Source organism: Equus przewalskii, chromosome 17 (genome assembly GCF_037783145.1).
Source record: "Equus przewalskii isolate Varuska chromosome 17, EquPr2, whole genome shotgun sequence".
In the NCBI taxonomy this organism is placed as follows: Eukaryota; Metazoa; Chordata; class Mammalia; order Perissodactyla; family Equidae; genus Equus; species Equus przewalskii.
Window position 1 is genome coordinate 75,257,876 of NC_091847.1, and position 25,457 is coordinate 75,283,332.

General features: G+C 38.7%; 1 protein-coding gene across 27 annotated transcripts in view; it reads right to left on the reverse strand.

The window, feature by feature from the left end:
* Window positions 1–25,457, reverse strand: part of HYCC2 (hyccin PI4KA lipid kinase complex subunit 2) — an 89,037-nt gene that overhangs the window by 56,726 nt on the left and 6,854 nt on the right. For 5 of the 27 annotated variants that reach the window (XM_070580577.1, XM_070580571.1, XM_070580595.1 and 2 more), the window contains exon 3: window positions 22,470–22,526. The exons of the other annotated variants lie outside the window; for them this stretch is intronic. The gene's annotated coding sequence lies outside the window, so the exon portion shown is untranslated. The remainder of the gene's footprint in view (window positions 1–22,469; window positions 22,527–25,457) is intronic. 27 annotated transcript variants of the gene reach the window in all.

The following is a 25,457-nucleotide window of genomic DNA, read 5'->3' on the forward strand; positions in this document are numbered from 1 at the left end:
CAAAAAAAGAAAAAAATAATAATTCAATAGACATTCTAGAACTGATAAATACAACATGTGAAATTAAGAACTCAAGACATTGTTTTATAGTACACTAGACATAGCAGATATAGGATTAAAAGATAAGTCAAAAAAAATACCACAACTATAGCTTGACAGAAAAAAGTAGAGAAAGAAGACAAAGAAGAGTAGAAGAGAGAAGAAAGGGAAGACAGTGAGAAGGGGAAAGATGGAGGAGAGGTTTAAGAGAAATGTGAGACATGCTTTAAATATCTAATATCCATATAACTGAAGTCCCAGATGAGAGGAGAAAGAGATAAAAGCAACATTCAAAGAGAGAATGACAGAGCTTTACAAAACTGATGAAAGAAATCAATCCAGAGATTCAAGACATTCTGCCAACTCCAAGTGGAATATATTCAAAGAAAACCATACCTAAGACATCATAATCAAACTAAAAAAGGAAGAGAAAATTCATAAAAGCAACACAGAAAAAAATATGGTTGACCTTCAAAGAAACAGTAAGACTGAGAGATTTCTCAACAGAAAAAAACAGAACCAAGAATATAACAGAATGACATAGTTTAAGGGACAAAAGAAAACAACTGACAATCTAGAATACAATAACCAGTAAAAATAGCCTTCAAAAATTAAGGAGGAAGAGAGGATTCTGGAAAGACGGCAGATAGAGAGCACCAAGAATCTGTGAAGACCTAGAAATCAACTGCACTCACAGAATCGGTCTGACGTAACTATTTTGGAATCCTGGAGTCTACTGAATGCTTGCAACCTCCATGGGAAGACTTCTGATTTTTAATTTTAATTGCGATTAATTTCAGTCAATTTCAGCTTTGAGCACTGTAATAACTACCCATCCCCCATCCCCAGCCATGTGGCAGGCAGCTTGGCACATGTTCCTGGAGCAGCTTACAGGAGGCAGGGTGGACATAAAGAACCCTGTCCAAAAAACACTGGAGACTGGTGCTCTGATCGCTGATTGCTGATTCAGATCACAAAGGTACAGACAAAAAGGCAGGCAGCCACTGTTGTTGCATCTCCCTTCATTGCTGCAAGCCCCACCTCTCCTGCTGAAGTGACTTTCAGGGGATTTAAAGGGTCTGTGCCCATTTCACTCCTCTTCATTTTTCTCTCTTTCCCCTTTTGGGAGCCAGACACTAAAGATTAGGACATTAAAAAACAATTTCAGGGGAAAGGGGGGGTGGGGAGAGGGCACAAAGGGTGAAGTGGTGCACCTACAACATGACTAACAATAATGCACAACTGAAATTTCAGAAGGTTGTTAACTATCATAATCTTAATAAAAAGTTAAAAAAAATCAAAAATAAATTAAAAAAAAATTGCAGGGTCAGCCCAGTGGCACAGCAGTTAAGTGCGCACATTCCGCTTCAGCAGCCCGGGGTTCACCGGTTCGGATCCCGGGTGCAGACACGGCACTGCTTGGCAAGCCATATTGTGGTAGGTGTCCCACGTATAAAGTAGAGGAAGATGGGCATGGATGTTAGCTCAGGGCCAGTCTTTCTCAGCAAAAAGAGGAGGATTGGCAGGTGTTAGCTCAGGGCTAATCTTCTTCAAACACAAACAACTGCATACACAGGTAAAAATAGACAGTAACCACGTTATGTCTAGAATGCACACAGAAAAGACCTGAGAAGACCTCAAGTCTAAATCTCAGGCTGACCCTTCGCACAGAGAGAGCCTACAATAACAACAACAAAAAACAAAAGCAAAGATTAAAAAAACAGCAAATGCTAGGGAAGGGCAAAAATCTGATTTCCAGAGTTACCACCTTATTAGATTCAAATGTCCAGCACTCAATAACAAAAATCACAAGGCATAAGAAAAAACAGAAAAAAACAACAAAAACCAGGAAAGCATGGAGGAAACTACCTCAATATAATAAATGCTATATATGAAAACCCAGAGAACATCCAACACAATGGTGAAAGACTGAAAGATTTTCCTCTAAGATCAGGAACAAGATAAGGATGCCCGCATTCATGACTTCTATTCGGTGGATATGCGCTTGACCTAATCAACACTGGTATACTCATAAAAGAAAACTGATAGACTCTGCTAATATCAGAGAAAGTAGAATTTAAGGTAAGAATCATTACTACAGATAAAAGGACTATCACATAGTGATAAGGGTATCAAACATAAAGATAGCACAATCATAAACTTGTACATACCCAATAATAACCTCATAATAAATGAAACAAAAATTTACAGAACTAAAAGGAGGAACAGACAAATCCATAATCATAGCAGAGACCTTAATGCCTCCCAGTAGACGATAGAAAAAGCAACCAGAAATGTGTAAGATCTGAACAACACAATTAACAAACTTGACCCAAAGGACCCATATGAAATTTTGTACCCAGCAACAAAAAAATTCTCATTCTTTTCAAGGGTGCACGGAACATTTATCAAAAGTGACCACACACAGGGCCATAAGGAAAGCCTCAACACACTTCAAAAGTGACAATGCCGTTCAGAGTATGTTATCTAACCACAACAAAAGCTAGAGATCATTAAGAACAATAATTAATAAATAAAAACCCAGAAAAATACCAACCACCTGGAAATTTAAAATTATACTTTTAAATTATGAGTCAAAGAAGAAATGAAAACTGAAATGAGTAAATATGTTGAACTCAGTGTTAAGGAAGAGATGATAAATTAAAACTTGTGGGATGTAGCTACACCCTTACGTGCATGTGCAGGAAGTTCTCACTTTGCATGTATAAAGCAAGGACACAGTTCCTATATGCATATAGGAGTTTCGGTACTGGGTACCATGCAAAGCTAAGACTGCCTGTATTCGCAGAGACACTGAAAAAAAATCAATGGTTCAAGCTTCTATCTCAAGAAGCTAGAGAGAACAGCAAATGAAGAACCAGAACACAAGCACACAATAGAGAAAAAATCAACAAAGCCAAAAGTTGGTTCTTTGGAAAGATTAACAAAATTGACAAACTTCTGGTAATACTGATTAAAGAGAAAACACATATTACTACAGAATTTTTAGACATCAAAAACAGAATAATAAGATAAATTTTATGCCAATAAATGTGACACTTAGCATGAAATGAACACATTTCTTGAAAAATACAAATTACCAACACTGAAAGAAACAGATTATCCAAATAGCACCACAGCTATTAAAAAATGGAATCTGTTATTAAAAATCTTTCCATAAAGAAAATCTCAAGTACAGATGGTTTCATAAGTGAATTCTTCCAAACAACTAAGAAAGAAAGATTAAGGGTGTGCAAAGTCTTCCAGATAATAGAAAATAATCAGACTTCCTAACTCTTTTCAAGAACCAGTGTAACCTTGATGTCAAAAATTCACACAGACATTACAAGGAAGGAAAATCATAGACTGATCTTTCTCACGAACACAGATACAAAAATATTAATGTATTAGCAAATAAAACCTAGCACTATGTATAAGACCATATAAGAAAAGAATTTATGTCAGGTATATAACAAAAGTTTAACTAGGAGAAAAATATACGATCATCCAAATAGGTACAGAAAAAGTATGCAAAATTCAGTACCTATTCATGATTAAACCTGTTGGAAAACTCATGAAGGATATCCACAAAGAGCCTACAGCAAGTGTCACAGTCAAAGGTGAAATACTGAAAATGTACCCTCTAAGGGTGTAAACAAGAAAGATGACCATTATCACCATTTCTATTCAACACTGTACTGAAGGGCCTAGGTAGTACAGTAAGTCAGTCAAGAAAAGGAAATAAGAAGAGTAAAGACTGAAAGGAAGAAATGTTATTTATAGATGATATGATTATTAACAGACAATATGAATACATACCATGAAAATTCAAAAGAGACAGAGTAAGTGAATTTAGGTTTCTAGATATAAGGCTAATATACAAAAATCAATTAGATTTCTGTAAACCAGCCACAAATTTTTAAAAATACAACTTCCAGGGGCTGGCCCTGTGGCCGACTGGTTAAGTTCACGTGCTCCGCTGCAGGCAGCCCAGTGTTTCATTGGTTTGAATCCTGGGCGCAGACATGGCACTGCTCATCAAACCAAGCTAAGGCAGCATCCCACATGCCAAAACTAGAAGGACCCACAACTAAGAATATACAACTATGTACCGGGGGGCTTTGGGAAGAAAAAGGAAAAAAATAAAATCTTTAAAAAAAAAAAATACAACTTCCAATAGCATTTTTTTAAAAAAATTAAAAACTAGGGTCTGGCCCAGTGGCCCAGCAGGTAAGTTCACACGTTTCTCTTTGGCAGCCCAGGGTTTCCCGGTCTGGATCTCAGGTGTGGACCTACACACTGCTTGTCAAGCCATGCTGTGGCAGGTGTCCCACATATAAAGTAGAGGAAGATGGGCACGGATGTTAGCTCAGGGCCAGTCTTCCTCAGCAAAAAGAGGATTGGCAGCAGATGTTAGCTCAGGGCTAATCTGCCTCAAAAAAAATAAAAAATAAAAAGTAAATTAAAAACTAGGAATAAATCTAACAGAAAATGTGCAAGATAACTATACAGAAAACTAGAAAACATCTTGAGAGAAATTAAAGGAAGTCTAAATAAATGGAAGGCTATACCATGTTCAAAGGTTGGGAGATTCATAAGTAAAGATGTTAATTCCACCCCAATTAATTTCTAGTTTCAAAGCACTCTTTTTCCCCCCAATATTTTATTACTAAAATTTTCAAACATAAAGCAAAGTTTAAAAAATTTTACAGTGAACACACATTTACCCACCATCCACATTTTATAATTAACATATTATACTTTCCTTATCATATATCAAGTTCTTACCCATTCCTCATTTTATCTTTTTGAAGCATTTCAAAGTAAACTGTAGGCATCAGTACACTTCCCTCTAAATACTTCAGAATGAGTATCATTAACTGGAGTTCAATATTTATGTTTTGTTTCCTTTTAAATAAAATTTATACATAATGAAATGTGCAAATCTTCAATTTACATGCACTGAGTTTTGACAAATGCAGACACCTGTGTAACCCAAACCCTTATCAAGTTATAAAACATTACCCTTATCTCAGAAAGTTGCTTCATGTTCCTTCCTAGTTAATTGCTGCCCCAGTCTCCAATAGATTAGTTTTCAACAATGAAGTTTTCTTTTTTTAATTGAGTTAATGATAAGTTAGAATCTTGTGTAATTTCAGTTGTACATTAATGTTTGTCATTCGTGTTGTAGGTGCACCACTTCACCCTTTGTGCCCCCCCCCCCACCCCACCTTTCCCCTGGTATCCACTAAACTGTTCTTAGTCCATATTCTTAAATTCCTCATATGAGTGGAGTCATACACAGATTATCCTTCTCTCGCTGGCTTATTTCACTTAACATAATTCCCTCAAGGTCCATCCATGTTATCGCAAATGAAATGATTTTGTTCTGTTTTACAGCTGAGTAGTATTCCATTGTATATATGTACCACATCTTCTTTATCCATTCGTCTGTTGCTGGGCACTTAGGTTGCTTCCATGTCTTGGCTATTGTAAATAATGCTGCAATAAACATTGGGGTGCACAGGACTTTTGGGATTGCTGACTTCAAGCTCTTTGGATAAATACCCAGTAGTGGGATGGCTGGATCGTATGGTAGTTCTATTTTTAATTTTTTGAGGAATCTCCATATTGTTTTCCATAGTGGCTGCACCAGTTTGCATTCCCACCAGAAGTGTATGAGGGTTCCTTTTTCTCCACAACCTCTCCAACATTTGTTACTATTAGTTTTAGATATTTTTGTCATTCTAACGGGTGTAAGGTGACATCTTAGTGTAGTTTTGATTTGCATTTCCCTGATGATCAGCGATGATGAGCATCTTTTCATGTGCCTATTAGCCATCAGTATATCTTCTTTGGAGAAATGTCCGTTCATGTCTCCTGCCCATTTTTTGATCAGGTTGTTTGATGTTTTGTGGTTGAGTTGCGAGAGTTCTTTATATATTATGGACATTAAGCCTTTGTCAGATATATGACTTGCAAATATTGTTTCCCCGTTAGTGGGTTGTTTTTTTGTTTCAATCCTGTTTTCATTTGCCTTGAAGAAGCTCTTTAGTCTGATGAAGTCCCATTTGTTTATTCTTTCTATTGTTTCCCTTCTCTGAGAAGGCATGGTATCTGCAAAGATCCTTTTAATACTGATGTCAAAGAGTGTACTGCCTACGTTTTCTTCCAGAAGCCTTATGGTTTCAGGTCTCACCTTTAGGTCTTTGATCCATTTTGAGTTTATTTTGGTGAATGGTGAAAAAGAATGGTCAATTTTCATTCTTTTACATGTGGCTTTCCAGTTTTCCCAGCACCATTTGTTGAAAAGACTTTCTCTTCTCCATTGTATGCCCTCAGCTCCTTTGTCAAAGATAAGCTGTCCATAGATGTGTGGTTTTATTTCTGGGCTTTCAATTCTGTTCCATTGATCTGTGCACCTGTTTTTGTACCAGTACCATGCTGTTTTGATTACTGTAGCTTTGTAGTATGTTTTGAAGTCAGGGATTGTGATGCCTCCAGCTGTGTTCTTTTTTCTCAGGATTGCTTTAGAAATTCGGGGTCTTTTGTTGCCCCATATGAACCTTAGGATTCTTTGTTCAATTTCTGTAAAGAATGTCATTGGGATTCTGATTGGGATTGCGTTGAATCTGTAGATTGCTTTAGGTAGAACAGACATTTTAGCTATGTTTATTCTTCCAATCCATGTACATGGAATGTTTTTCCATCTCCTTATGTCGTCATCCAATTTTCTCAGAAAGGCCTTGTAATTTTCATTCTATAGGTCCTTCACTTCCTTAGTTAAATTTACCCCAAGGTATTTTATTCTTCTTGTTGCGATTGTGAATGGTATTGTGTTCTTGAGTTCTTTTTCTGTTGGTTCATTACTGGAGTACAGAAATGCTACTGATTTATGCAAATTTATTTTATACCCTGCAACTTTGCTGTAGTTGTTGATTACTTCTAAAAGTTTTCCAATGGATTCTTTGGGGTTTTCTATATATAAGATCATGTCATCTGCAAACAGCGAGAGTTTCACTTCTTCCCTCCCTATTTGGATTCCTTTTACTCCTTTTTCTTGCCTGATTGCTCTGGCCAGGACCTCCAGTACTATGTTAAATAAGAGTTGTGATAGAGGGCATCCTTGTCTCGTTCCTGTTTTCAGGGGGATGGCGTTCAGTTTTTGCCCACTGAGTATGATGTTGGCTATGGGTTTGTCATATATGGCCTTTATTATGTTGAAGTAGTTTCCTTCTATGCCCATTTTTTTCAGAGTTTTTATCATAAATGGCTATTGGATCTTGTCAAATGCCTTCTCTGCATCTATTGAGATGATCATGTGGTTTTTTATTCCTCAGTTTGTTGATGTGGTGTATCACGTTGATTGATTTGCGGATGTTGAAGCATCCCTGTGTCCCTGGTATGAATCCCACCTGATCATGATGTATGATCCTTTTGATGAATTGCTGAATTCTGGTTGCCAAAATTTTGTTTAGAATTTTTGCATCTATATTCATCAGTGATATTGGCCTGTAGTTCTCTTTTTTCGTGGTGTCCTTGTCAGGTTTTGGTATCAGCATGATGTTGGCCTCATAGAATGTGTGTTCCCTAATTTTTTGGAATAGCTTGAAAAGGATAGGTATTAAATCCTTTCTGAAAGTTTGGTAGAATTCCCCAGGAAAGCCATCTGGTCCTGGGGTTTTATTCTTTGGGATGTTTTTGATTGCTGTTTCAATCTCTTTCCTTGTGATTGGTCTGTTCATGTTATCTAGCTCTTCTTGAGTGAGCTTTGGGAGATTGTAGGAGTCCAAGCATTTATCCGTTTCCTCTAGGTTATCCATTCTCTTGGCATATAGTTTTTCGTAGTATTCTCTTATAATCTGTTGTATTTCTGCAGAGTCTGTTGTTATTTCTCCTCGCTCATTTCTGATTTTGTTTATTTGAGCTTTCTCCTTTTTTTTCTTTGTAAGTCTGGCTAGTGGTTTGTCAATTTTATTTATCTTCTCAAAAAACCAGCTCTTTGTCTCATTGATCCTTTCTACTGCCTTTTTCATTTCAATAGTATTTATTTCTGCTCTGATTTTTATTATTTCTCTCCTTCTGCTGACTTTGGGCTTCATTTGTTCTTTTTTCTCTAGTTCAGTTAGGTGTGCTTTAAGGTTGCTTATTTGGGATTTTTCTTGTTTGTTAAGATGTGCTTGTATTGCGATGAATTTTCCTCTTAATACAGCTTTTGCTGTATCCCATATGAGTTGGTATGGCATGCTATCATTTTCATTTGTTTCCAGGTATTTTTTATTTCTTCTTTAATTTCTTCAATGATCCATTGCTTGTTCAGTAGTGTGTTGTTTAGTCTCCACATCTTTGTGCCTTTCTCAGCATTTTTCTTGTAATTAATTTCTAGTCTTATAGCACTACGATCGGAGAAGATGCTTGCTATTAATTCAATTTTTTTAAATTTGTAGAGGTTTGCCTTGTTTCCCAACATATGGTCTACCCTTGAGAATGTTCCATGTGCACTTGAGAAGAATGTGTATTCAGCTCTTTCAGGGTGGAGTGATCTATATACGTCTATTAAGTCCAGTTGTTTTAGTTTTTCATTTACCTCCACTGTTTCCTTGTTGATTTTCTGTCTGGATGATCTGTCCATTGATATGAGTGGGGTGTTGAGGTCCCCTACTATTATTGTGTTGTTTTTAACATCTTCCTTTAGGTCTGTTAATAGTCGCTTTATGAATCTTGGTGCTCCTGTGTTGGGTGCATAGATATTTATAAGCGTTATTTCTTCTTGATGAAGTGTCCCTTTGATCATTATATATTGTCCCTCTGTGTCTCTCTTTACCTGTCTTATTTTGAAATCCACTTGGTCTGATATGAGAATTGCAACACCTGCCTTTTTTTCCTTGCTATTTGATTGAAGTTTTGTCCTCCACCCCTTCACCCTGAGTCTGTGTTTGTCCTTGGGGCTGAGGTGTGTTTCCTGGAGGCAACAAATTGTTGGATCTTGTTCTTTAATCCATTTTGCCACTCTGTGTCTTTTTATTGGAGAGTTCAATCCGTTTACATTGAGAGTGATTATTGATGCATGTGGACTTAATGCTGTTAATCTGTCACTCATTATCTTGTTTTCCTGTGTTTCTTTTCCTGTGTGCTTTAAACTACCCATTTAATACTGCAATTTCTTATGCCGGGTTTCTTAGATTTTTCCTTATTTATGATTTGTGACTCTGTTCTGTACTTTATTTTAGTGTCTACCTTGAAGTTTGTATTTAGAATCTCGTGTATAATAGTCTATTCTCTGGTGGTCTCTTACTTACTTGACCAATACTGATTTAGACCCTTTGCTCTTCCCCTCCTAAATAATTATTTTCATTTTTTATTCCAACTCGTCTTATTAATTTGTAGTTAGAGTGCTAAGATCATCCTTGTTTTGGTAGTTTCCTTACCTTTACCCTAATGCTATAATTGAATATTTGCTATCCTGTTCTGGTTCTATCCATCGGTCTCCCTAGTCTGTGGATTGTGTCCCCTTTCTCCCTTTTTTCTTTTTTCAGGTATGAGAGCCTTCTTGAGGATTTCTTGTAGTGGAGGGCTTTTGGTTACAAATTCCCTTAACTTTTGTTTGTCTGGAAAAGATTTAATTTCTCCCTCATATCTGAAGGAAATTCTTGCTGGATACAGTATTCTTGGCTGAAGATTTTTATCCTTTAAAGCTTTGAATATGTCACTCCATTCTCTCCTAGCTTGTAGGGTTTCTGTAGAGAAATCCGCTGACAGTCTGATAGGGGCTCCTTTATAGGTTATTCTCTTTTTTTTTCTTACTTTCCTGAGTATTTTTTCCTTATCTTTCCTTTTTGCCAATTTTACTACTATGTGCCTTGGGGTAGCTCTTTTTACATTGACAAATCTAGGAGATGTAAAACCCTCCTCTACACACATTTGTCCATCGATCCCTAGATTTGGGAAGTTCTCTTCAATAATTTCATTAAGCACACTTTCTGCTCCATTTTCCTTTTCCATATTTCTGGGAATTCCTATGATCCTTATGTTCTTACTCCTCATTGAATCCATTATCTCTCGGAGATTTTCCTCATTTTTTTAATTCTTAGTTCTCTTTCTTCCTCTGTCTGGAGCCATTCAGCCTGTCTATCTTCAATTATGTTAATTTGCTCTTCTATGGTGTCTACACGGGCATTCAGGGAATCTGTATTCTGTTTTATCTGCTCCATTGTGTTTTTCATCTCAAGTAATTCTGTTTGATTCTTCTTTATGATTTCAAACTCTTTTGTGAAGCAACTTCAGAACTCGGCTTGTTTCTCGATCTTTCTCTCTACCTCATTGAGTTTTTTGATTATAGCTGCTCTGAATTCATCATCACTTAGTTCACCTAATTCCAAGTCCTCAGGACTTAATTCTATGTTTTTATTGTTTTCCTTCTGGTCTGGGGCTTTTATAAATTGCTGGATGGTAGAGGAGCGTTTTTTTCTCATGGTGGTAGAATTCAGTTGCAGTTACAGCCTGTCGCCACTAGATGGGGGTCGAGAGCGGCCTTAGCTCTCCGCCTTAGGGCAAGATGGCTGCGCCCACTGGCTTTGTTGGGGGGAGGGGCTGTTACACACGCCGGTCTGGGTTCAGATCAGTTCTGTTCTCTGGTCTCCCAAGGCCCTTGGTTTATGGGGTCCCCGCGGACGGAAGCTTTCCCCCCATCAGCGGGTTTCCACTGAATCAGTGGCAGGAGTCCTGGATGATCCCCCAGTCGCGCAGCCCCTACCCCGCTCCTTCCCAACCCGTGCCGCAGCGATCGCAGACTCTAGGGGAGGGAGCGATGTTCTCTCCTACCGTTCCAGCGCCTCCAAGGCTGTAAGTAGGGTTTATGATCTCCGCCTTCTTGGTATTGTAGGTCTCTAACGAGCTGGCATTATGTTTATTCTCTGAAATTCAGTTCTTCCAATCTTTTGTTGTATTTTGGAGGGGAGAGAATCCCTGGTCAGCTCACCCCACCATTTTGCTCTGCTCCTCTCAACAATGAAGTTTTAAAAAATAATGCAATTTTAATTAACAAAATATTCCTCTCCTCTTAATAATAATGTACCTAAAATATTTACATCAAATATGACGGGGCATGCTTGGAATTTATTAAAGTAAGAGACTTAAGTTTTACCTTGTACTTTTGGTGGTCTATGTCAAGGAAGAACAAGGTTAGCTTAGTGGTTAATGTCATTTGCTCTGCAAGATTACCAAGTAAAATATATTGTCCCCATCTTGCACCATGCCTACAGATTTTATTTATAAAAACGATTGACCCTGGGTCTTCATGGTATAGATTGTTTGGGGGGCCTTACATCATTGCCTTCCCCATTGCTTGGGGTCCACAAGGTGAAAGTGAGGCTGTCACATTAGCCCATTCTTCCCTGGGGTGGCCCATCTTGCCTCTGCCAGCACTAGGCTTTTTGCCTTCTTCCCTCAGCCTTGGAAGGGAAGGAGAGGACAACCCAAGGAGAATTGCCTATCAGTTAGCTTACATGAAGGGTTCCAGGCAAGGGAGGTGTTAATGTCGAGAAAGCTCCTCTAGCTGAAGTGGAATGAGCGGAGGAGATGTGAGTGAGTGTGAGTGTGTACTTGGTTTGGGGCCAGTGAAACAAAGATGAGGAAGGTGAAGTTGGTAACAGACAAAGGAGCAGAAAAGGAAAACATGAACACTGAGAAAACATTCAGGAGAGATTTCCTAGTTCTCTCTCAAAGCAATCTTAATCAAAATCCCACTCCTCTCCTTTTAAAGAGAAACTGACAAGCTGATTCTGAAATCCCTACGAAAATGCAAGGAGCCAAGAATAGCCAATGCAATGTCAAAAACAACAAATAGTGGAGGACTTATACTCCAAGACATTAAGACCTGTTATAAAGCCATAATAATTAAAACTGTACAAGTACAGTAATTAAAACTTACAAAGAAAAATAAAGCCTAGAAACAATCACACACAAATACGATTACCTGATTTGTGACAAAGGCAAACTGCAGTGCAGTGGGAAAAAGACAGTCTTTTAAATAAAAGATACTGGGTCAACTGGATATCCCTGTGAAAAATAATATATCATGATCTCTAACCTTACACAATTCACAAAAGTAAATTCCAAATAGAACGCAGATCTAAATGGGAAAGGAAGAAAAAAAAAAATAACAAAATATCTTTGTGTCCTTGACGCAAGCAAACATTTTTAAAGAAACACAAGAAGCAGTAACCATAACAAAAAAAGATAGATAAATTGGACTGTATTAAATATGTCATGAAAAGACAGATTAAGGGTCCTGCCCAGTGGTGCAGCAGTTAAGTTCACATGTTCCGCTTCGGTGGCCTGGGGTTTGCCTGTTTGAATCCCACATGTGGACATATGCACTGCTTGTCAAGCCATGCTGTGATAGGAGTCCCGCATATAAAGTAGAGAAAGATGAGCACGGATGTTAACTCAGGGCCAGTCTTCCTCAGTAAAAAGAGGAGGATTGGCGGTGGATGTTAGCTCAGGGCTAACCGTCCTCAAAAAAAAAAGACAATAACAGAGTGAAAAGGCAAGTCAAAGACTAAAAGAAAATATCAGCAATACATATGCCCAATACCTAGGGAGAGATCTTGAGGTGGGGGTTGGAGCAGGAAAGCTGTGGGGTCCTGACACAAAAGGGTAGCCTAAGATTGAGACTGGACCAAGACAACATTCTTACCCACAATCATGAGCCTCATACTGGGGAAGGAAAAAAAGTATGAAAAGAGAAGGGCCTTCTACTTCTGGACAAGACAGAGTGAGAGAAAATGAATTTCGTCTCTTGATTGAAATCATCAAAAAGTGGAAAAAAATTATGAAACACAGGTTTTCAAGATATCGGACACAGATAACAAAGAAGACTGAAGTTGCGCAACTTCCTTGAGGGCTTCCAGGCTGCAGTGAAGAAGGGAAAAGCAGGTAGAACCTGGCCAACTCCCCAAGACACGGAGGTACAGCTGTGCGTCCAGGTAGTGTTGGTCTGCCGCAGGACAGAGTAATGGAAAGGAGTAATACAGGGAAAGAACTTTGAAGATCTGTATAGGGTTCCCCTCTAACAGCCAGACAATAACTGATTAGCACATATGTGTGTGAGGAAACTACCAGAAGACAGGGAAAGAAACCCCAAAAGAATCAGAAGTTACAGTGTCTGGAATTCAGAGAGGGCCACAAATAGTGCCTATTCTCACCAACCAGATTGAGAATTGGGTAAAGTAGAGAAGAGTCCTTTCTAAGCAATGGGGAATAATCTGCCCTATAGTGAACACAGCTCCAGTACTGCCTAATAAATCCAGTAATCAAAACCTGAAAGGATCACACTGTTTTCCAATAAGTTAACTGCATCCCAGCACAGAGCTCAAAAATATTTATAGCAATTCAAAAATATCCAGAACACCCTAAGGTAAAACTCAAAATATCAAGATAAAAAAATTTACCAGGAATGCAAAGAATCAGGGAAAAAAGATACATGAAAAAACAAGATAATGAAAAGAAAAATCGATTAATCAAAACTGACCCCAAATTAATAGAGATGTTAGAATTAGCAGACAAGGACTTTAAAACAGTAATTCTAACTATAATATTCAAAACATTAAGTAGAGTCATAGAAGATGTTAAAAACAAAAAGCCAAAATCGAACTTTCAGAAATAACAATTATAATGTATGAGGTAAAAAACACACTGGATGGGAATAATGGCACATTAGACATTGCGGACAAAAAAGATTAGCGAACTTGAAAACAGCAACAGAAACTAGTCAAAATGAAACACAGTGAAAAAAATTAAAACAAACAGCATCAGTGAGCTGTGGGACAACTTTGAGGAGCCTAATATGTGTATAATTGGATTCCCCAAAGTAGGGGGTAAAGAGAAGGAGACAAAAAAATGTCCAAATTGGATGAAAACTATTAACCTACAGTTCTAAGAAGTTCAATGAACCCCAAGCACAAGAACCATGAAGAAAACTACATCAAGTAGTTTTAATTAAATTGCTCAAAATCAGTGATAAAGAGAACATCTTAAAAACAGCTGGCCGGGGGCAGGGGGGAACACATTGTGTACAAAGGCACAAAGAAAAGGATAAAATGATGCCAGAGAGAAGACAATGAAGCAGCATCTTTAAAGTACTAAAAGAAAAAATCTGTCAACGTACAATTCTATAAAGCAAAAATGTCTCACAAATAAAGTCAAAACAAAGACTTTCTCAGACATACAAAAGCTGCCTTGCACTACCAGAAGTGTTACACAAATCCTTTTGAGGGGAAGGAAAAGGATATCAGATAGAAATATGGATTTATGCTAAGGATTGAAGAGAATCAGAAATGGTAATTACAAAGATAAATATGTGATTTTTTCCTCACTTTTTATTATTGTTATTTTCTACAGATATTAAGAGAACATAAGAGAACCTTATGAACACTTTATGTTAATATATTCGAGAGCTTAGTTCACATGGACAAATTTCTTAAAAGGAACGTATCACCAAACCTCACTCAAGAAGAAAGAGATAATGCTAACAGTACTGTATCTACTTTAAAAATGGAATTTGTAGTTAAAAAACCTTCCCACAAAAAAAAGTGTGAAGAGACCCTTTCTGTGTCATAAGTGGACAAGAATGGCTGAAAGTTGAGGGTAAAGCATGAATGCTGAGGAAAACCCTCTGAGAACTAAATCCTTACCCTAACACAAAGCAATAGCAATCTACCATAACAAAAATCTGAAGTCTGAAGTGCACTGAAGGTAATGACAGTCGCAACAAACCCAAACCCAGTTCAACTCCTGATTAGCTTGGACTAACCCACACACACTAATGGCCAGACAGAGTGTGCTCATTTTCAGGCATAAATACAATATACACCTCAGTCTCTACTGTTCTACACACAATATATGTCACGCAATTAAGAATTTCAAGACACAATAACAACCACCTCCAGTCAAGAGATAAAGCAATCAAGACTAGACTAAGAAATAACCCAGTGTTAGAAATGCCAGAGACTTCAGAATAACTATGATAAATTAAGGGTCTAGTGAAAAAGTTAGATAACACACATGAATAGAAGGGAAATTACAACAGAGAGATGAAAACTACAAGAAAGAATCAAAGGAAATGCTGGAAATAAAAACAAAACAACTCCTTCTCTAGGTTCATCAATGGACTCCAACACAGTTTCAGGAAAGAACTGATTTTAAACTTAAAGATAAGTCAAAGGAAATTATCAAATCTGAAACACAAAGAGAAATAAAATAGTGGAAAAAAATTTACAGATCATCCAAGACCTGTGGGACAATATCAAATTGTCTAACATAGTTTTATCTGAAATCCCAGAAAGAAAAGAGAGAACATAGGATACAAGAAACACAAAGGCAAAATGGCTGGGAATTTTCTAAAAACAATGAAAGATATCAAACCACAGATCCGTGAAGCTCAGAGAACTCCAAGCAGGATAAATACTCTCCCATCAAAACAAAACACCACCTAGATACGTTATAATGAAACATCTAAAAACTAAAGATAATGAAATGTGAAAGACTCAATGCAGTATTTGCAAAGGAGATAGTCCTTTAGGGAAAATACAGAAGTGTCAGAAGTTACTGGAGAACAGGAGATGATTTTTTGGAAAAGGTTACTGAAATGCCATGAATCCCATCTTGCCCCAAGGAGCAAATATAAGTGGTATTACCTCCTAACCCCGTGTCTTTTTTTTTTTTTTTTTTTGCTGGGAAGCACTCACCCTGAGCTAACATGTGTTGCCAATCTTCCTCTCTTTTTTCGTTTTCCTCCTCAAAGTCCCAGTGCACAGTTATATAAATTAGTTGTAAGTCCTTCTAATTCTTCTGTGTGAGCCACCACCAGAGTATGGCAACTGACAAATGAGTGGTGTGGTTCCACACCCAGGGACTGAACCCAGGCCACTGAAGCAGTGAGAGCACCAAACTTTAACCACTAGGCCATCAGGGCTGGCTCTGACCCCATTAGTAAGAAGGTACTTCAGGGATATTACTCAGAGATCTTGACACATGTCACCAGCAGCTTGAAGGATACATTAGAGTGGTGTGCCTCACATCAAAGAAATCTAAAGGGCAAGAGACTGGCTAGCACTTACTCCATGTCAGAGTAAAAAGAGCTTACTGATATGTTGAAATGAGCATTTCCAGTGTGCATCATTGAAGACTGCACAAATGTTTACCATGGATCAGATAGGGGCCACATGGAAGAGAGAGAGAACATTGTCAAGAGGGGCTGATCACAGAAAAAAGCAGATTTGAGCTGGCAAAAGAAAGAATCAGTGAACGTGAGATAGGCCAATTGAGATTATCCAGTCTGAAGAACAAAACAAAAAAGAATGGAGAAAAATGAACAGAGCCTCAAAGACCTTGTGGGATACCATCAATCATACCAACACAAACATAATGGGGCTCCCAGAAGGAGAGGAAAGAGAGAAAGGGACAGAAATAATATTTGAGTAAATAATCGCCAAAAACTTACCAAATTTGATGATAAACAATCTACACATCCAAGAAGCTAAAAAACTCTAGTATGGATAGACTCAAAGAGATCCACACCTAGACACATAATGATCAAACTGCTGAAAGTCATTTAAGTATGTGCTGTATAGTTTGAATGTCTGGCTGGTTTAGGATTTTTTTCAATTAAATCTTATTGGATGGTTCCAAGAAACAATTTCAGATTTCATGGAAGGAGGTATGTTTTTTCTGAGGTTCATGATATGAGACCCAGTCTCAAGAATGAGAAGCATAAGTACAGAGAACATAGTGGAGAAAGAATATGAAAACTGAAGCTGATGACTTTATATTGACTCAGTTATTTAGGTAGAGCATAATAATCAAGGCAAAGTACAAGTAACTAATCTTTTTGTTTACCTCACATCTCTTTCCCAGTTCCCTTACTTTTCCACTCCCAGAAAAGAGCAAGTAATTTATTCCCAAGGAGGAAGAATAAAACATTAAATCCTTCTGAGAAATAGTCTGGTGTAATGTCATCACATAGGAATTTTCTCTATGAACATGTTCTTCTACTGATTACACAACTAGAGTAGCTTGTGAATATGTTCCTTTTTAATTGTCAGATAAAATCTTAAGCGTATGCATAAACAGAGAATACAGTAAAAATGAACCCTCATGCACCCATCATTGAGCTTCAATAATTATGAATTCACGGCCAATCCTTTTTCACTATACTCCCCCAGTCCCTCCCCCCCCAATTATTTTGAAGCAAATTCTGGATACCATTTTAACTGTAAATATTTTAGTACATATTGATAAAAGATAAGGAGCTTTTTTCCAACATAACCACAATATCGTCACATTTACAGAAATTTAACAATTCCTTAATATACTCAAATATCCAGTCAAGGTTCAAATTTATAATCGTGTCATCTTTTATTTTTATTTTTTTTAAAGATTTAATTTTTTTCCTTTTTCTCCCCAAACCACCCCCAGTACATAGTTCTGCATTTCTAGTTGTGGGTCCTTCTAGTTGTGGCATGTGGGATGCTGCCTCAGTGTGGCCCGACGAGTGGTGCTATGTCCACGCCCAGGATTCGAGTTGGCAAAACCCTGGGCCGCCGAAGCAGAGTGCACAAACTTAACCACTTGGCCAGGGGCCAGCCCCTCGTGTCATCTTTTAAAAACACTGAATCAGGATCCAAATGAGGTTTACATATCAGGATTGGATGATATGTCTCTTAAATCTCTTTTAATCTATAGATGTGTGTGTTTGTTTTGTTGTAATTTATTCGCTGAAGAAACAGAGTTACTTACGTCAGCCTGAAACAAATTCTGCTTATTGAAGAAATAGTTATTTACCATTTCCCCGTGTCTGGATTGGATTTTGCTAATTGCATCCTAATGGTGATTTAATATATTCCTGTGTCCCTAGTAGTTCTTGCAAAATTGTGGTTGGACACAGCGGTTTGACCAGATCAGGCTCATTTTAGGGGAGGAAGACCATTGGTGTTGTGTTCTTCAGTCAGAAGGCTCATGTCTTGTAACTTTTTGTGATCTTAGCAGCTGCTGGTATCAATGCTGACGGATCTTTAGGGATTACAAAATGGTTATAATCTCATTATCTAACTCTATCATTCCTTCTTCATATAATTAGTTGTAATACTTCTATAAAGAGAAACTTCTCTTTATCTAGTATTTGATTACTCAGCAGTAGCATTTTTATAGGAAAAGGCGATAAATGTATAGTTTCTGGATAAATGCATAGTTTCTTCCCCTTTATTTACAAGTTTTCAAAATGAGTTAGTTAACTAGCATTCTTTACTGATAACTGATTAGTTTTGCTCTAAGTATCATTATAAACTCATGAGCTAAACACACTTGATATATTTCAACCCACCACAATTATTATTCTTAGTAATACTCAAATAGTCCTATCTTTGCAGCCGGCCCCATGGCCAAGTGGTTAAGTTTGTGCGCTCCGCTGCGGCAGCCCAGTGTTTCACCGGTTCAACTCCTGGGCGTGGACATGGCACCACTCAAGCCATGCTGAGGCGGCATCCCACATGCCACAACTACAAGGACCCACAACTAAGAATATACAACTATGTACCCGGAGGCTTTGGGGAGAAAAAGGAAAAAATAAAATCTTAAAAAAAAAGTCCTACATTTGCCCAGCGGTAGCTTTTTCATGCTTGGCTCCTTTGCAGGAAAGAGTTAACTCAGCAAGCCTGGGTGTTCAAACCTTGCAGATTCCTAACAAGGGCCTGTTTTCCCGGCCACTGGCTAGTGTATCAGTTTCCCAGGACTGCCATAACAAAGTAGCACAAAGTGCATGGCTTAAAACAACAGAAATTTATCATCTCACAGTTCAGGTGGAGGCTAGAATTCTGAAACCAAGAGGTCAGCAGGGCCATACTTTCTCTGAAACCTGGGGAGAATCCTTCCTTGCCTTCTCTAGTCTGGAGTTGCCAACAATCCTTGACTTGTAGATGCATCACTCCAATCTCTGCCTCTGTTGTCACAGGGCTATCTTCTTACTGTGTCTCTTCTTCTCTTCTTATGAGAACACCAGCCATAATGGAGTAAAGACTCCAGTATGACTTCATCTTAACTAATTACAATTGCAATCACCCTATTTCCAAGTAAGATCACATTCTGAAATACTGGGGGTTAGGACTGCAACATAACTTTTGGGGGGACACAATTCAACCCCTAACAGGTGGCTCCTGGGAACTGAACTCCTGAAATGTTTTGGTAAAAGTGTTTTGTATGCTTGGGGCCTTGAATCACATGTAGCAGTTTGTCTAGTTAGTTTGTGCAAACAGTGGGATTACGGTAAACATCTGCTTTCCTTTTAGAGGTCTAAACCTTCAGCAACTGTGGCCTGCATGACTCACTCCCAGTAAAAACCTGGACATCCAGGCTCAAGTGATCTTCCCTATAGACAACATTTTACACATGTTGTCATAACTCTTTACTGGAGGGATTACGTGCATCCTGTTCAACTCCCTGGGAGAGGACTTTTGCAAGTTTATACCCGGTTTCCTTCAGACTGCATCCCATATGCCTTTTGCTTTGCTGATTTGTATCACTTCATTATAACAAACTATAACTGCGACTATAATGACTTATGAGTCATTCCAACAAATCATGAAATCTGGGGGTGGTCTGGGGCACACCCAACACAGCTCCTAAGTTCGTCTGACATAAACCTTGTAAATGATGATAGCCTCCCAGCTGCCTACTAGAACAAGAAGTCCAGGTTCCTCTTGTACATTTCCTGCCCTACACCCAAGATCAAATATTTCTCCAAGGAACCCTGGTTCCTTTCAGTGGGAAATAATATTTGGAGAATGTATTCTGGATGCTAAAGAATGGGCATGCTTTAAATACAACATATTCCAGAAAAACATGCTGAATTTTAGAATCTATCGTTCAAGTACCAAATAAATGTTTAAACTAGTTAGTATTCAAAGAGTCAAGGAAGGCAGTAGCGTCTCGGTTTGGTGGCATTTTAACCTCTAAAAAATTTCTCTTCCTTACCTCGTTAATGACAGAGTTCAGGAAAAGCTCTTCCTGAAGGCAAAAAATATTTGAGTTGATCATTTTTTTTTTTAAAGATTGCCACCTGAGCTAACAACTGTTGCCAATCTTTTTATTTTTCCTGATTTTTCTCCCCAAATCCCCCCAGCACATAGTTGTATATTTTAGTTGTGGGTCCTTCTAGTTGTGGCATGTGGGATGCTGCCTCAACGTGGCCTGACGAGCGGTGCCATGTCCATGCCCAGGATCTGAACCAGCGAAATCCTGAGCCACCAAAGCGCAGCACGTGAACTTAACCACTCGGCCACGGGGCCAGCCCCAAGTTAATCATTTTTAACTATAATGCAGAACTGCAACCAATAAAAAGAGAAAGCAGGAAACTAGACAGAGGGACATGGAGCAGGGGCAGGAATCTAAGTGCCTAAATATCTCTTCCTTTTCCCTTATTGTGACCATTTTTACTTTTTTAATAGCACTAGAAAAGTTCTGAAGTATTGTTTCTAATTTTAAATACAATTAAATGTACATAAAGGAGCTTATCTTTAAAATTTAGATTTACAAATTAAAAAAATAGCTAGCCAAATCTGTCAATCTTTTTTTCTTTACAGTATTGTGCTTTTTGGTTTTTAATGAACATCTTTCCAATGCTGAGGTTATAAACATACTCACCTGTATGTTCTTTCTCCTTAAAGATTTTGTATTATTATAGGTATTATTTTATTAGCTAATACTTGTACAGCATTTATTAAATACCAGGCACTTTTTAAGCATTTTACGCAAGTCATCCAATATTTACAACAATACAATACAATTTACAATACAATACAATACAATATTACAACAATAAGGTAGGTACTATTATCATCCCCATTTTATAGATGAAGAAACAAACAGGGACTAATAGGTTAAGTCATTTGCTCAAGGGCACTTGGCTAGTAAGTGGTGAAGCCAGATCTCTGTCAACCTAGACTACAAGAACTTTGAACAACTCCCCAACCCACAGGGTATTACACACGTTCGTTATACTGAGAACATCGTGCTTATTTTACCTGGTCAGTACGATACCTTAGAAAGATACATGCATGCCAGAGGGTGGAGGAATCACACAAAAACTTAGAAGCCTGCCACCTTAATGAAGTCTCTAGAGGGTCTAGCAGTCTGGAGTATGCCAAGACATTCTCCTCAAAATGAAGGACAAACTGCCATTGCTCAGCCTGCCACCACCACTTAGAAAGAAACATGGTGCTTGATGGGTCTCTTTAAACTCTGGAAATAACATAAACCATATTTCAGAGTGCTGCTCTTCCCCATTTCCTGAATAACCCATAAAGCTGCCAGTTTTAAATGGGGCCCAAGACATGAGTAGGCAGTGTAGCACATCAGTGCAGTAGTGGAAGATACTCTGCCATTTGGGCCTTAAGGTCCAGCGAACTCAGTGGTGTGCCAAGTGTCTGTGGTAGATGATAAAGTAGCTGCAAAAAGCTACCAGCAGGCCCTAAAAGGAGAATCACCACACAGACCACGAAGCATAGAGCCCAAGCTGGAGGATTTCTCAGCCTCGGCATTACTGGCATTCTGGTCACTCCTGACATTGTGAGGGGACTGTCCTGGGCATGGGAGGATGATTAGCAGAATCCCTGGCCTCTGCCCACTAGATGCCAGGAGGACTTCCCCAAATTGTGACAAACATAATGTCTTCAAACATTGCCAAATATCCCTGGGGAGCGAAATTGCCCCTGACTGAAAAGCACTGCTCTAGAATAAAGCCATGCCCTCTTCTGCAGATGATTCTAGTTCTGAGAAAGAGCTCCTTGCTTGGCCTCTGGGCTCTGGTAGAGACTGACTATGTGGCACCAAAATGAACATATGACGTAATCTACTCTTAAGAACTGGGTGTTCTGACCCACCAAGCCATAAAGATGAAGGTGCTAGCAGCATTCTTTCATTAAGTGGAAGTGATACGGTGTGTCAGACATCAGCTTTGCCTCTCCTTCAGGGCACACGAGAAGATTATACTTCTCTGCCTTCTTTAAGTCAGATGTGACCTCATGACTTGCTGTGACCAATAAGCAGAAATGATTCCTGCAGAAGTATTTAATTGCCAGTACGCACTCTCCAGCCTGTTCTTCTCTTGCCACTACGCTAACAGAAGCAGAGGTAAATACAGAAATGCAGTGCTGACCCGCCATATGGAGAACAGTTGCCCTGGAGTAACTCAGACTTGCAGCAGATTTTACAGGACAATAAAAAAATCTTTTTGTTAAATTTTAAGCCATTATTTGAAGATTGGTTATCACCACTACATAAGTAGCTAATCTTGACTACAGTGGTTATATATATGATGAGGTTAAAGGAGGCCCTAAAAGCACAAATAAGCCTTAAAAACAAATGGCTCAGACACTTACAGCATGTACTTCTACTGAATGTCAACTCTCCTTTAATCTATGGCCTTGCAGAGTTCCCTACGACCAAAGAAAGAAGAAAGAAAAATTCAGGCCAGGTTTACACATGGTTCCATATGATATGCTGGCATTACCCCTACATAGAAGTGGCCCTCCAGGAGAGAAGAAAAGGGAAATCCTCCCAGTAGGCAGATTTTCAAGCAGTTGTACCAGTCGTTCACCAAGCATAAAAAGAGAGATGACCAGAGGTACAGATCTACGGTTTGGCTAGACAGGCTCTGTCACCAGTACTTGCTCAGGATGCTCATGAACAAAATGGCCCTGTCAGTAGGAATAATAATTATACCCTGGTCTCTACACAGACTTCCCCTCATCAATACTAATCTACAATTCCATTATATGCCAGGCTGTCTCACACCTCCACGCATTTTCTTAAGCTACTCTCCTCCCTGGAATGCCTCTCCTCTACCCTCTAGCCCAGCCACCCTACTCTTCTTTCAAGACTCAGACCAACCAGCCCCCTCATCTATAAAGCCTTTTCTTAGTGTACTACTCTGTATTCATTCAAGGGATCCCCGTCACTCACAAGTTCTCAATGTAGAGTCCACAGACCCCCAGGGATTTGTAGATAAAATTTATAAACTTTGTTGGGAAGAAAATTATACTATTTTTACTAATCTCTAACTAAAATTTATAATTTCATTTGATTATGAACGTAGGCAAAACAACAAAACAAAAAACCACAGTATTTTCTGTCACTTGGTCACGGAGAGATATCACAGGTATTTTCATATCAAATTACAGTTGTTGCAGACATCAAAATATCACTTATGCTCATCACTACTTCATGCCACGTTTCTCTGGTTAAAGAGCTTCTGCCCCATCCTGGATAAGAATGTTGTTTCCAACAACAGTCTCTCTTCTAAAAGGTACACAAAACATTGAGAGTGATTCTTTTAGGACCTCTTTCTCTTGGCTTTAGGGAAGGGAAACAGCCCTCACTCCTTACCTTTAGGAAGCAGAGAACAGCTGACTTCTTTCCATTGACAATGCTCTTCCAAAAGGGTCACCTCTCCCTCTCCATCTTAAGCCTCTTATAAATTGATGGGGTTGGCAGAATCAAAGTGATAACTAGTCCCAACAGCCCACAGCACTTAATACCTTCTGTTCTCAGAAACCTATGTACAGGTTTATTAGTCCTATTTTTTTTTTTTTAAAGATTGGCACCTGAGTTAACACCTGTTGCCAATGTCTTTTTTTTTTCTTCTTCTCCCCAAATCCCCCCAGTACATAGTTGTATATTCTAATTCTGAGTGCCTCTGGTTGTGGTATGTGGGACACTGCCTCAGCATGGCCTGATGAGCAGTGCCATGTCCGTGCCCAGGATCAGAACCGGCAAAACCCTGAGCCACCGAAGTGGAGCACACTAACTTAATCACTCGGCTACAGGGCCGGCACCTATTAGTCCTATTATGAAACCATCACTTCTCTAGGGCAGGGAGTATGTCTCAGTTGTGTTTGTATTTCCACTTCCTAACAGGGCCTGGCACATAGTTAGCACTTAATTCGTGTCTGCTGAATTAAGTGCTTCACAGCAACAAGTGGGCAGTCAGCACAGAAGACAGGTGTGTGAAAGACTACCAGTGCCTATCCAATATAGATCCTTACCTCCACCCTCACTGAACTAGTCTATGTTTAGCTAAAAGCCATTTCTGAATCTTACTTATAGCTAAGTGTGGCCGAATGACTAAGTTCTGGACAATGAGATGAGAGGAAAAAATGTGTAGGGAATTCTAGAAAAGAGTCTTAAAGATGAGTGGTGTGCCCCTTTTGTCCTCTGCCTTTCTTCTTCCTTCCTTCTGTCTAGAACATTGATGTGATGGCTGGATTTCCAGGAACCATTCTGTGATCTTGAGAATGGAATCCACATCCTAAGGATGGCAAAGGAAGAAGACAAGGACAAGACAAGACAACTCTACGGAGTTGCCATATCAGTGCTAGACTGCCTATTTCTGAATTTTTTTTCACAAGACAAAAAAATGAACTACTGTCTTGTTTAAGCCATGGTTATCTCTTATCTCTGTTTCTAGCAGCCAAACACAATTCCTAACTGATAAAGTAGGAAAGAGAAGCCAGCAACAAATCTATGGTCCAGCAAGACCATATGAAAATAAGAGGTTAGGAAAAATGAACATTTTAATGGAAGATGTTAAAACAGGTGTTTAAAATCTGTTCAAATAAATAAACCAGTGACTTTTTCAACCTTCTTGCTTCCTTCAGGTTTTCAGCAAACAGTGCTATAGCACAACAATCAGATAAGGCTGCTTCTCCCACATATTATGTACACTGTTCTACTTCATAAAGATTTTGAACCTGTCCTTCCTGGCTTGCCATTTAATGTCTTTTGTACATGTATTTTTATTTCTACTTTTTAAGTCTCAGCAAAGCTTTGCACAAATTCTTAGAGTGACTGTGTCATTTTTTTGGACTGTTATTCATCCTTACATTAAGAAAACGAAAAATAATCTGATCTCTCTATGGACTACTATTAGAGACTGAATTTTTGTGTCTCTCCAAAAATCATATACTGAAATACTAACCCCTAATGTGATGGGCCTCTGGGAAGTAATTAGGTCATGAGAGTGGAGCTCTCATGAATGCAATTAGTGCCCTTATAAAAGAGACCCCAGAGAGCTCTCTCATCCCCTTTGCCATATGATGCTATAGTGAGAAGACAGCCGTCTCTGAAGCAGGAAGTGGGCCCTCAGCAGACACAGAGTTTGCTGGCACCTTGATCTTGGACTTCCCAATCGCCAGAACTGTGAGAAACAACTGCTTGCTGTTTAAACAACCCAGACACTGGTCCTTTGTTTTAGCAGCCCAATCTGACTGAAACAGAAGTCCTTTTCTATTTCTCCACTCCCTTGAATTTGGGCTAGCTTGCTGAGTTGTTCTGACCAACAGAATATGGTGGAAGGGTCATTAGATATC